The sequence below is a fragment of the Ipomoea triloba genome, chromosome 4, assembly GCF_003576645.1.
Source record: "Ipomoea triloba cultivar NCNSP0323 chromosome 4, ASM357664v1".
Classification (NCBI taxonomy): Eukaryota; Viridiplantae; Streptophyta; class Magnoliopsida; order Solanales; family Convolvulaceae; genus Ipomoea; species Ipomoea triloba.
The window spans coordinates 20162470-20173338 of record NC_044919.1 but is presented as its reverse complement, the minus strand read 5'-3'; positions in this window follow the sequence as shown (position 1 = coordinate 20173338).

Sequence of the window (10869 nt, the reverse complement as noted above, 5' to 3'; positions counted from 1 at the left end):
TCTTTCACGCGCAGGGGGGGGGGGGGTGCAAATCAAATCCCAAAATGAGTCCGAAAAAGCTTGACCACCAAGAGGACTCGGTCTTAAGTACTCGTGGTAAGTATCGTTCTCGTCTGTGACCGTTTAGAGACTTAATTCATCTGTTACAGAATTAATATTAATTCTAATTTTTAAATTTTGAATTAAATCTCAAGTAATGGTCAGCTGTTACAGGAGTTAAAAGTCTGATTTAATTATCAGATTAATGCCATGGTTAATTGCTATTTAATCTTCAACTCCTATATATTTCGTTGGTAGAAGCAGCAGATTTACACAATAAATACACACTTACCAAAAAACAAAGAATTTGTTTGCTCTCTCGAAACTCTACTTCTACTCCTTTTCTCTAAACTGTGTTCATCCATTTGCTCTAGTTCGTTGGGTTCATTAGTTTGGGTGCTCAAACTGTGAATCGTAAAACGTTTTATCCTAGAAAACCTAGGCTACAACGCTCTAATCACTTTTGGGAGGTAGCAAATAAGGTTTTAAGGAAAGAGTGCTTCGCTCGACTCGTGTTAACCCTTTCCAAATTATCCCTTTCGTTCTTATCATTGTTTATTATCCCAAAAATATTATTTTCGTAGTAATATTCCCAACAGTCTTAAAACCTTATACCTTTCTGTTTTGTCTCTAATTTCGTCGAAGAAATGGAGAACCCCGTTTTGCCAGTTCACAATGAGAACGAAAATGTTGTTGAGAACAACAATGGTGGGAACGGCAATAATGTTGCCCAATCCCAGACTCCACCAGTGAATGTTGGTTCACAGGACGGTGGGAGCACCGAGGGGTACATCCCCACGATGCGGGTACCTACGGTACCGAGTGGTTCGGCTGAAAGTGTAACACCCCGGCTCGGCTTACCGTACATCCGGAGTAGTTACCGCCACACCTAGAGTAAATTCTATCATCCCTTGACAAACTACACTCTAGGTGGCATGTTCACTAGACGACAGTTTCGAATTAGCGCCTGAAGTATAAAAGTTCTTAAGAAATTAACTAACTAAACAGTTAGTATAGCAGCTACTCAAGTTCTATTCAGCAATTTCCAATATTCACTTCGTTATACCCACCAAGCAGGTGTCTCAATTATAGCATAACAATTAGTAATGCATTATACTATCAAACTTACTCACAATAATCATAAGCAATGATTAACACATATAAGAAATCACAAGTACTGATCAAATCATTCAACAACCAGAATCAAGAAATTCTGTAAGGTAAAAATGAGGTACCCCCTTTTTTATGCTGCCTGGTCTTAGTTCCAGCTCTGTTCCAAAAGCTTGTACTTAAACTAAGCTGAATTAGCGACTTAGGTCAGTCTTAAGAAACTTAGGCTGACTCGAAACTTGGTTCATAAAGTCAACTTCTTAACATCCTAGGACTTTAACCTAGGGCTCTGATACCAACTTGTAACACCCCGGCTCGGCTTACCGTACATCCGGAGTAGTTACCGCCACACCTAGAGTGAATTCTTTCATCCATTGACAAACTCCACTCTAGGTGCACAGGCTAAAAGGGAACTCTGCTTTACAGCAACTACCACCCAACATATTCATATATATATATATATATATATATATATATATATATATATATATATNATATATATATATATATATATATATCTCAGCTGACTAGGGTTAGCTAAGCTGCACATACATAGCAACATATATATACATAGATCTGCCCATTGGGCCAAAAATACAAGTTTCGGGTTGTTCACGACCCTACTGATCAGGTTTAGAAACCACTATGGTTACAAAAAGGAACATTTACACAAAAGAGCTACCCATGGCGTTTCTTAAGGGTACATCACCTATTCTATCTGACGGTACACTGGACCGGTGTACGTGCCCCACACCGCATGCCATTCACCCTCGAACCATGTAAGGTGGTCCAAAAAGCGACACGTGACATTCTCCATGGACCACTCGGCCCATGTCTCCGGAGGACTTGGGTCCCAGAGGTAGGGGTAGTGAACGATGAACTCTAGGGGATTACTTCCCTTTAACACTTCAATAGGATAAAAGCCGAAACGAGCTTGGACTTCTTCAGAATAATTAGCTAGACCATCAGGGACGGGAGAACTATCTGAAACAAGAGAGTTAACTGGAACAGGAGCAGCATAATCGGGTGCATAAGGGTCGGCACTCTCCATGAACTGTACATACATGTCATAATCCATCCCTCGACACACATACTCCGGCGAACCCTTGGAGTTCACCGGGCTACATGAACCCACACTAGATGACATTTGTTATTTTACACAACGAAGTGTAGTTAGCACGACGGCTAAGTAAGGAAATCCATGGGTCACTCAAAACTAAACAAAGGTTTTGCAATATAGACATTGGGTCACTCAAAACTAAACAAAGGTTTTGCAATATAGACATTGGAAAGCTTTATAACTAACAAAGGTTTTGCAATATAGACATTGGAAAGCTTTATAACTTACAAAGGTTTTGCAATATAGACATTGGAAAGCTTTATAACTTAACCCATTGGTTGAGACCCTACTTGCAAACAAGTTATCAACTGTGGCTTGTACAAGTAGTGAATATGAATTGAAACAACATTATGAAATCTCATCCCTCTTCGACGAGGTCTCGTAATAACATTATGAAATCTCATCCCTCTTCGACGAGGTCTCGTAATAATCCTTTGAAATCTCATCCCTCTTCGACGAGGTCTCGTAATAATCCTTTACTCACTAAGGAATTCATTACTTGACACGTTAATAATCCTTTACTCACTAAGGAATTCATTACTTGACACGTTATTAATCGTGTAAGATTAGAATTTTAGTCTTTCCAGACTAGTTTATTCAACCTTTCATCACAAGGAATTTCCACCAGATTTCATCTTAAGGAGAGAGTGTTCATCAGTACGCTTTGGTGCTCAAATATTCATTACATCTTTCTTTAGCTTAGTTACAGAGTAACTATATTCTCATATTCAAATTTCACTTAGTTTCTTCTTAGAAAGCGTGAGGCCTTTGGAGTTTCCTCCTTCTTCCTTTTGTTTTGACCACTTGGATCTTGACTCGGGTTCAGTGGTCATCCCCCGGTCTAAGACGGATCCCCTGGACTTATAGGATCATTAGAATGATTCCTAGCTGGCCTAACTAGGTTCATTAAAATGACACCTACCTGAACTTTATTGGAGTAACTATACTTTAAGTGTGCACACCCCCATAGGATTACCTCGTCCTATGAGTTATACAATACTCGGCGAATAGACTTCGCCCATAAGTATGAATGGATCATACAACATAACAACCACTGGGAAATGGCACTTTCAGCCACACTTTATCCCGTAGGCTAATTAAGGTCCTCCTCAACTTACTAGAAACTAAGGTTTTTAAAGACATTTATTCTTTCTTTCTTTTCTTGAATCAATTAGCGTTTTTAGATATACATTATGCTCAAGTCCAATACTTGAAACCGGTTAACACTTTAACCAATGTCAAGAGTTTCCTTTCTTAAGACACTTTGATATATGTGTGTGTGTGTGTGTGTGTGTGTGTGTACGTACAAAACACTCATACTGTGAATATATGTACATACTTACAAAATATAACATTCATATAACCTATGTAATGTACATACTTACAAAATATAACATTCATATAACCTATGTATGCGTACATTATCTACAATATAACATTCATATAACCTATGTATGCGTACATTATCTACAAACATGTATACAACAAATTTGATAGTACATTAATTACCATCCAACGTGGTAATTAAGTGTAACTATCATGAATTTTTCAGTATCACATTTCATACGCACGTAACATACAACATATATATATAACATAACACCTCACAACATTTATATATATACGTACGACAAATATACCATATATATATATAATATAACCTCTTCACAATATATATATGTATATATATATATATTACACACAGTTGTACATATAATCATGTATATAATATAACACTTTCCTGGTGCATATATATTTTTCCTACATAAGCATGATATCTTTCCTGGTGCATATATATTTTTCCTACATAAGCATGATATATATCCTGGTGCATATATATTTTTCCTACATAAGCATGATATATATATATATATATATATATTTTTCCTACATAAGCATGATATATATATATATATGTGTGTGTGTGTGTGTGTGTGTGTGTACGTACAAAACACTCATACTGTGAATATATGTACATACTTACAAAATATAACATTCATATAACCTATGTAATGTACATACTTACAAAATATAACATTCATATAACCTATGTATGCGTACATTATCTACAATATAACATTCATATAACCTATGTATGCGTACATTATCTACGAACATGTAATACAACAAATTTCGAAGTCCATAGAGTGCTTACATAGGTTTAGTATGAAATCCTCAAGATTGACACATAAATTCCAACATAGAACTCCTAATTTCATAATTCAACTTATCAGTTGTCTAATTTCAAGTGACAATAACCGACTTAAGGGATTCCTTACCTTACAAGTGTGTAATATCACCGTAAAAGTAGTCTTGAACCTTTATCCCCAATTTTTACCGAAAAACCCTAGGTTGAATACACCACCATAACAACATATTTAAGAAATCTTTACCTACAATCAAGTTCTAGGGAAGAAATCAAGACTTTTTAACCGAATAAAATTAGAATTTTACCGAAGGATGATCAACTTTGTGTAGAAGCTTGGCTATGGAAGTTGTTGCTCAAGGTTGAAGATGAAGTTCTCCTCTCCCTCTTTTCTCTCTTAGAATTTCGGCCAAGGGGTGGAAATGGAAGACAAACCCAATAAAATCTACTCTTTTAATATTTTTATAAGGGTATGTGGCTAATTAAAGTGACACTTGTCAATTTCTTGTGGTAGATCATGGAAAAATATTTTTGGCTTGCCAGTTATGGGTTAAACAGATATAGTTACGGTAGAAAATAATTTAGTTAAGAATGATTTCGAAACCAAAATTATTCCGAACTTGATCCTATCATTAAATCCTAAAATCGTACAATTTTCGGTACATCGCGAAATACAGCGATACCAAGGTTGTAATAAATTTTCACTCTTATGGGTTAATCTAATTTAAACTTAACTAAGTAGGAAGTTCATGGTTAATGGTATAGTGCATACAGTCCACTTCCTAGGGCAATCTGAACTGAACACATGTTCCTAAAATTTTTACGGTTCGTGACCGACACGCATGTTCACAGCTTATTATCAACAATTCTAACTCGCAAAATCGTCTTGAAATATCTACTGAACATAACCCATGTATGTCAATGCCTTAAATTTTTTTTTTCGAACACTAGACTTATTGGAATGAGTGAAGGGTTACAGTCTACCCTCCTTAAGAATGGTTTCGTCCCTGAAATGTCCTTCTTAGCATCTTAAGGTTTCAAGGTAGACCACTACTTACTTCCATTTACACATAACGGCATTTAGTACGCCTAATCTAGCACACAAATTAATTTAGGTATATAACAAGTAGAGCGACTCTACGCACCTGAGTTAAACAGTTCAGGATAACGTTCCATCATAACGTCCTCCAACTCCCACGTAGCTTCATCTGGGCTGTGGTTCGACCACTGAACCTTGATCATTCTGACTGATTTTCTCCTTGTGTCTCGGGTTTTAGAATCCAAGACTCGAATTGGTCTTTCTTCATATGCCAACGAATCATCCATTTCTAATTCCTCAGGTTCCAATACATGGGATGTATCAGGTACATATCGCTTAAGTTGAGAGACGTGAAATACATTATGTACTTTGTTGAGCTCAATCGGTAGGGCCAATCGATAGGCTAAATTTCCTACCCTTTCTAAAATTTCGTAAGGTCCTATATAACGAGGACTCAACTTTCCCTTCTTCCCAAATCTCTTGACTCCTTTAGTAGGTGAGACTTTCAATTATATATTCTCTCCAACTTGATATTTCGTGAATCGTCGCTTCAAATCGGCATAAGACTTTTGACAATCCTGCGCGACCTTCATCCTCCCTCGAATTACCTTGATTGCCTCAGTAGTCTCTTGTAAGTATTGAGGTCCAAGAATGACAACATCACTTTTGTCGCTCCAACATAGAGGACTTCGACATTTCCGCCCATACAATGCTTCATAAGGAGCCATTCCTATACTCGTATGATAGCTATTGTTATATGAAAATTCTATTAGATCCAACTGCTCGTCCCATGAACCCTGAAAGTCAAGTACACAACCTCTGAGCATATCTTCCAATGTTTGTATCGTTCGCTCCGTTTGGCCATCAGTGGCAGGATGAAAAGCTGTACTTAGTTTGAGTTGAGTGCCTATTGCCACTTGCAACGTTTCCCAAATCTTGACAGAAATCATGAGTCCCTGTCTGAAATGATATCATGTGCTACCCCGTGATATTTAACCACGTGTTTAATGTAGGCTATTGCCATCTTCTCCATCGACCAAGTTTTGCTCATTGGAATGAACCTTGCTGTTTTGGTCAGTCGATCAACGATAACCCACACTTGATCGTTTCCAGCTTTAGTTCTAGGCAATCCTCCCACAAAATCCATAGAGATTGAGTCCCACTTCCACTGAGGGATCTCTAATGGTTGTAGTAATCCCTTTGGTTTACTTCTCTATGCTTTGACCTTTTGACATTTTAAACACCTGGCAACAAATTCAGCAACGTCTTTCTTCATGCCTGACCACCAGAAGTTTTGTTTCAGGTCTTTGTAAAGTTTGTCCCCACCAGGATGGACTGAATAGGGTGTATAGTGACCTTCTTTCATTAATTGGTCTGTTATCTTCTTATAACTTGCAGGTATCACCCATCTACCTTAAAATCTTACACTCCCATCCGGGTGTAACTCAAACGGACCATGTTTTCCATCAACCATTTTCTCCTTGATATTATTTAACCAATCGTTCTCCCTTTGTGCTTGTCTGATCTCTTCAAATAGAATTGGAGTGGCCGACAAGTAATATAATTTCACCTCTTGTTCCACCTAACCACACCTTTTTATCTCCAGATTGAGTGTAACCCCCTATTCCTATAAGATTAAGGTTCGAAAAATATGTCTTTAGGCTATGAAATTCATAAGATGATCTCCCGATGCTTCAAAAGAATTTTTTATAAGGGAGTATAGTTGTTATTAAGCTGCGATCATACGTACCAGTCGCGAACCGTAAAATTTTTAAGGAACGAATTTTCAGCTCGGATTTCCTAGGAAATGGATGATTATGCATATTATGACTAAGTATGAACTTCCTGCTTAGTTAAGTTGGAATTAGACGGACTACAAGGGTGAAAATTTATTTTGACCGTAACATCGCAAAATTTCGCGGTGTACCGAACCTAGCCCAGTTTTGAGTTTCAGTCTGAGATAAATTTTTAGTTTCGGAATTATTCCTATTTAAATTATTTCCTACCGAAATTATATCTGTTTTGACCCTTACCAGTCCAATTGAAGATATTTTTCTTGAGTTACCATAAGATTTTGACACTTGTCACCATTTCTAGCCACATGTTATTATTTAATTAATTCTTGAAGATGATCCAAATAATGTGGCTTATCCTACAAGCTCCCTCATATAATATATAAGCTTTGTCTTTAATTTTTTTTCCATTTCCCTTCAAATTGCCGAAATCAAAGAGAGAGAGAGAAAGTGTGATCATCTTCATCTTCTTCACCATTTTTTCCTCTATTAAAGCTTGCTTCCATAGCCAAGTTTCTTCACAAGTGTCAAACTATTCGGTAAAACTTCGATTTTATTCGGTGGAAAGCTTTGTTTTTCCTCCTAGAGCATGAATCTAAGCTTAAGTTCTTAATAGTTGTTGTTATGGTGTTGATTTTGATCTTAGGGTTTTGAGTAGATTGGGGGAAAAGATCCAAAATTCATCCTACGGTGTTAATATACTCTCAAGGAGGTAAGGAATCCCTTTATTTGGTTGAGGTTATTTGAAACTAGATAATTGATAGCTAGGTTGTGAATTGTGGTTGATTGGTGTACATGAAATCTATGTGTTATGTGAAAATTATGTGTTTAACTTGAGGAACTCTTAGATGGTTCAAGAAATTACTCTTTGAATTTTTGGTAGTTTTTGTGTACATGTTCATAGCTAATATATGCATGTATATGTTGTATTTATGTCCATATAGGCTTATACTTGTGAAAATATTGAAAATCAAGATAGATTTCTGGCAGTAACTTCCGAGATTTATTGGGAAAATTTGGTAAGGTATTTTGATCCTATTTTCTTCAGATATGTAATTCAATAAGTGTAGAACCTGCATATAAAATTTCATAATGATCGGAGTAGTATAAGTATGGTTTTCGAATTTTTTTCCAAAACTGGTCCAGAGAGAAAATTTCTGGACAGCACACTGCCAAGGGCAAAAATGGAATTTTCTGTGTTTATTCGCGGATCAAAATGATCAAAACTTTTTATGGACATCAAGTACTATGAGTTGGGGTTCTACCCTAAAAATTTCAAGTGAAAAAGAGTTCGGGAATTATTTTTACCGGCTCAATCTTTCGGACTGCGCCAAGCTGAAATTTTCTTATAAGGAGGTGGTATTATGTACATGTAAAGAGTAAATGTATTTTGTGTATTATGCCTATGTTAAGGTTGGGAAGTACATATGTTATATGTATTGAGATGTATGTGTCAAGTATGGAACTTATGTGAAAAATGTGGGGTTGGAAGTGTAGAATGGTTACACTTGATTTACCATTGTGAAGGGTTGTTAGTGGATTATCTAAATGTTTTGCAAGAGAAAAGGGAAATTTCCGGATTTGGTTAAAAGAGGGAATCGATTTCCGAGTATTGGAATTGACTCAAGTATGTCCAAAATATTTTCAAAGCAAGAAAAGGGAAAAGGTGGAAAAATGTTTTCAAACCTTAGTTCTAGTAAAAGTGGTGAAGGACCTTGTCTTGTAGCCTACGGGATAGAGAGCTTAAAGTGCCTTCCCGTATGGTGGTTATGTTATTGTATGACCAGTTCATACTGTGGGCGAAATCTATTCGCCGAGTATATCACCCGGAAGGAAAAGGGTCTCCTGCGGGGGTGTGCACACTTAAGTATAGTAACTCTATTTTCTGGTAGGAGTCGTTCTTATGAACCTAGTGAGGCTAGCTAGGAATCATTCTAACGCTCCTATAAGTCCAGGGGATCAGTATTAGACCGGGCGATGACCACTGAACCCGAGTTGAACGATCCAAGTGGTCAGTCAAAAGTGGAGAAAGGATACTCCAAAGGCCTCACACTTTCTATCTAGAACCAAGTGGATTTTGAAATATGAATGTAGTTACGCTGTAGCTACGGGAAAGAGATATGTGACAAGTATTTAAATACCCAAAGGTTGTGGGTGATCTCTCTTTGAAAAGTGAAAAGTGATGAGAATTACCTTATGAGGGAAAGGTTTTACAAATAAAGTGATTGAGAGTAAAAATGTGAGATTTGTGTTTTTTTTTCCATTACTTACTTGCATGCTTAAATGTTTAGCAATACATTCTTTGGGTAAGTAAATAATTGATAAATGACCTCGTCTAGAGGGGAAATGATTCGAAATGATATTGGATTTTGCCATTGTGTGTGCAAGTTGCCATTTATAACTGTTGCAGGTAGAACCTCTGCTGATGAGTAAGGTATAGGGTTCCCATGTAACCATTTTTACAAAACCTTTATTTAGTTTTGAATAACCAGCGGATATCCTTACTTAGCCGTCGCGCTAACTGCACTTCAATGTGTTTTATTAACAGATGTCATCTAGTGTGGGCTCTAGTAGCCCGATGAGCTCTGGACAGGATGGAAGTGGATGTCGATGTTGTAAGTTTAGCCTGTGCGTTTAGGTATAGGAAAGATACCTAAGCGTGGCGGTAACACCCAGTTTTCTGCTGATTAGATGCTTCCGCAATGTATTATTAGGGATTTTGTAATAAATCCAAGATGTGAGAATTGGGGTGTTACAAATTGGTATTTGTAACACCCCAATTTTCAACTCTTACATTTATTACAAATCAGTATTCATATGCTGCGGAAGCTTACATCTTATCAGCAGAAAACTGGGTGCTACCGCCACACCTAGAGTGAATTCTATCACCTCTTTGACAACTCCACTCTAAGTGCACAGGCTAAACTTACAACATTAATAACAATCCCTGTCTACATCAAAGAGTAGACCCCAACCTCAACTTCCATCCTATTCAGAGCTCATCGGGCTATAGGAACCCACCCTATATAACATCTGTTAACAGAAAACACATTGAAGTGTAGTTAGCACGACGACTAAGTAAGGATATCCATGGGTTATTCAAAACTAAATAAAGGCTTTGTAAAAATTGTTACATAGAAAACCCTATACCTTACTCATCGGCAGAGATTCTACCCGCAACAGTTATAAATAGCAACTTGCATACACTATGAGCAACATTCAATGACGTCTCAAATCATTTTCCCTCTTGACAAGGTCATTTGGTAATCATTTACATACCCAAAAATATATTGTTAAGCAATTAAGCATACTAGTAAGTAGCAGAAACATAAATCACACATCTTGCATGTAATCACTTTAGTAGAAAAACCTTTCCCTCATAATGAAATTCTCATCACTTTTCACTTTTCAAAGAGAGAGATCACCCACAACCTTTGGGTACTTAAATACTTGTCACATCTCTCTCCCCCGTAGTTACGGAGTAACTACATTCATATTTCAAAATTCCACTTAGTCCTAGATAGAAAGTGAGTGTGAGGCCTCAGAGTATCCTTTCTCCACTTTTGACTGACCACTTGGATCGTTCAACTCGGGTTTAGTGGTCATCGCCCGGTCTAATACT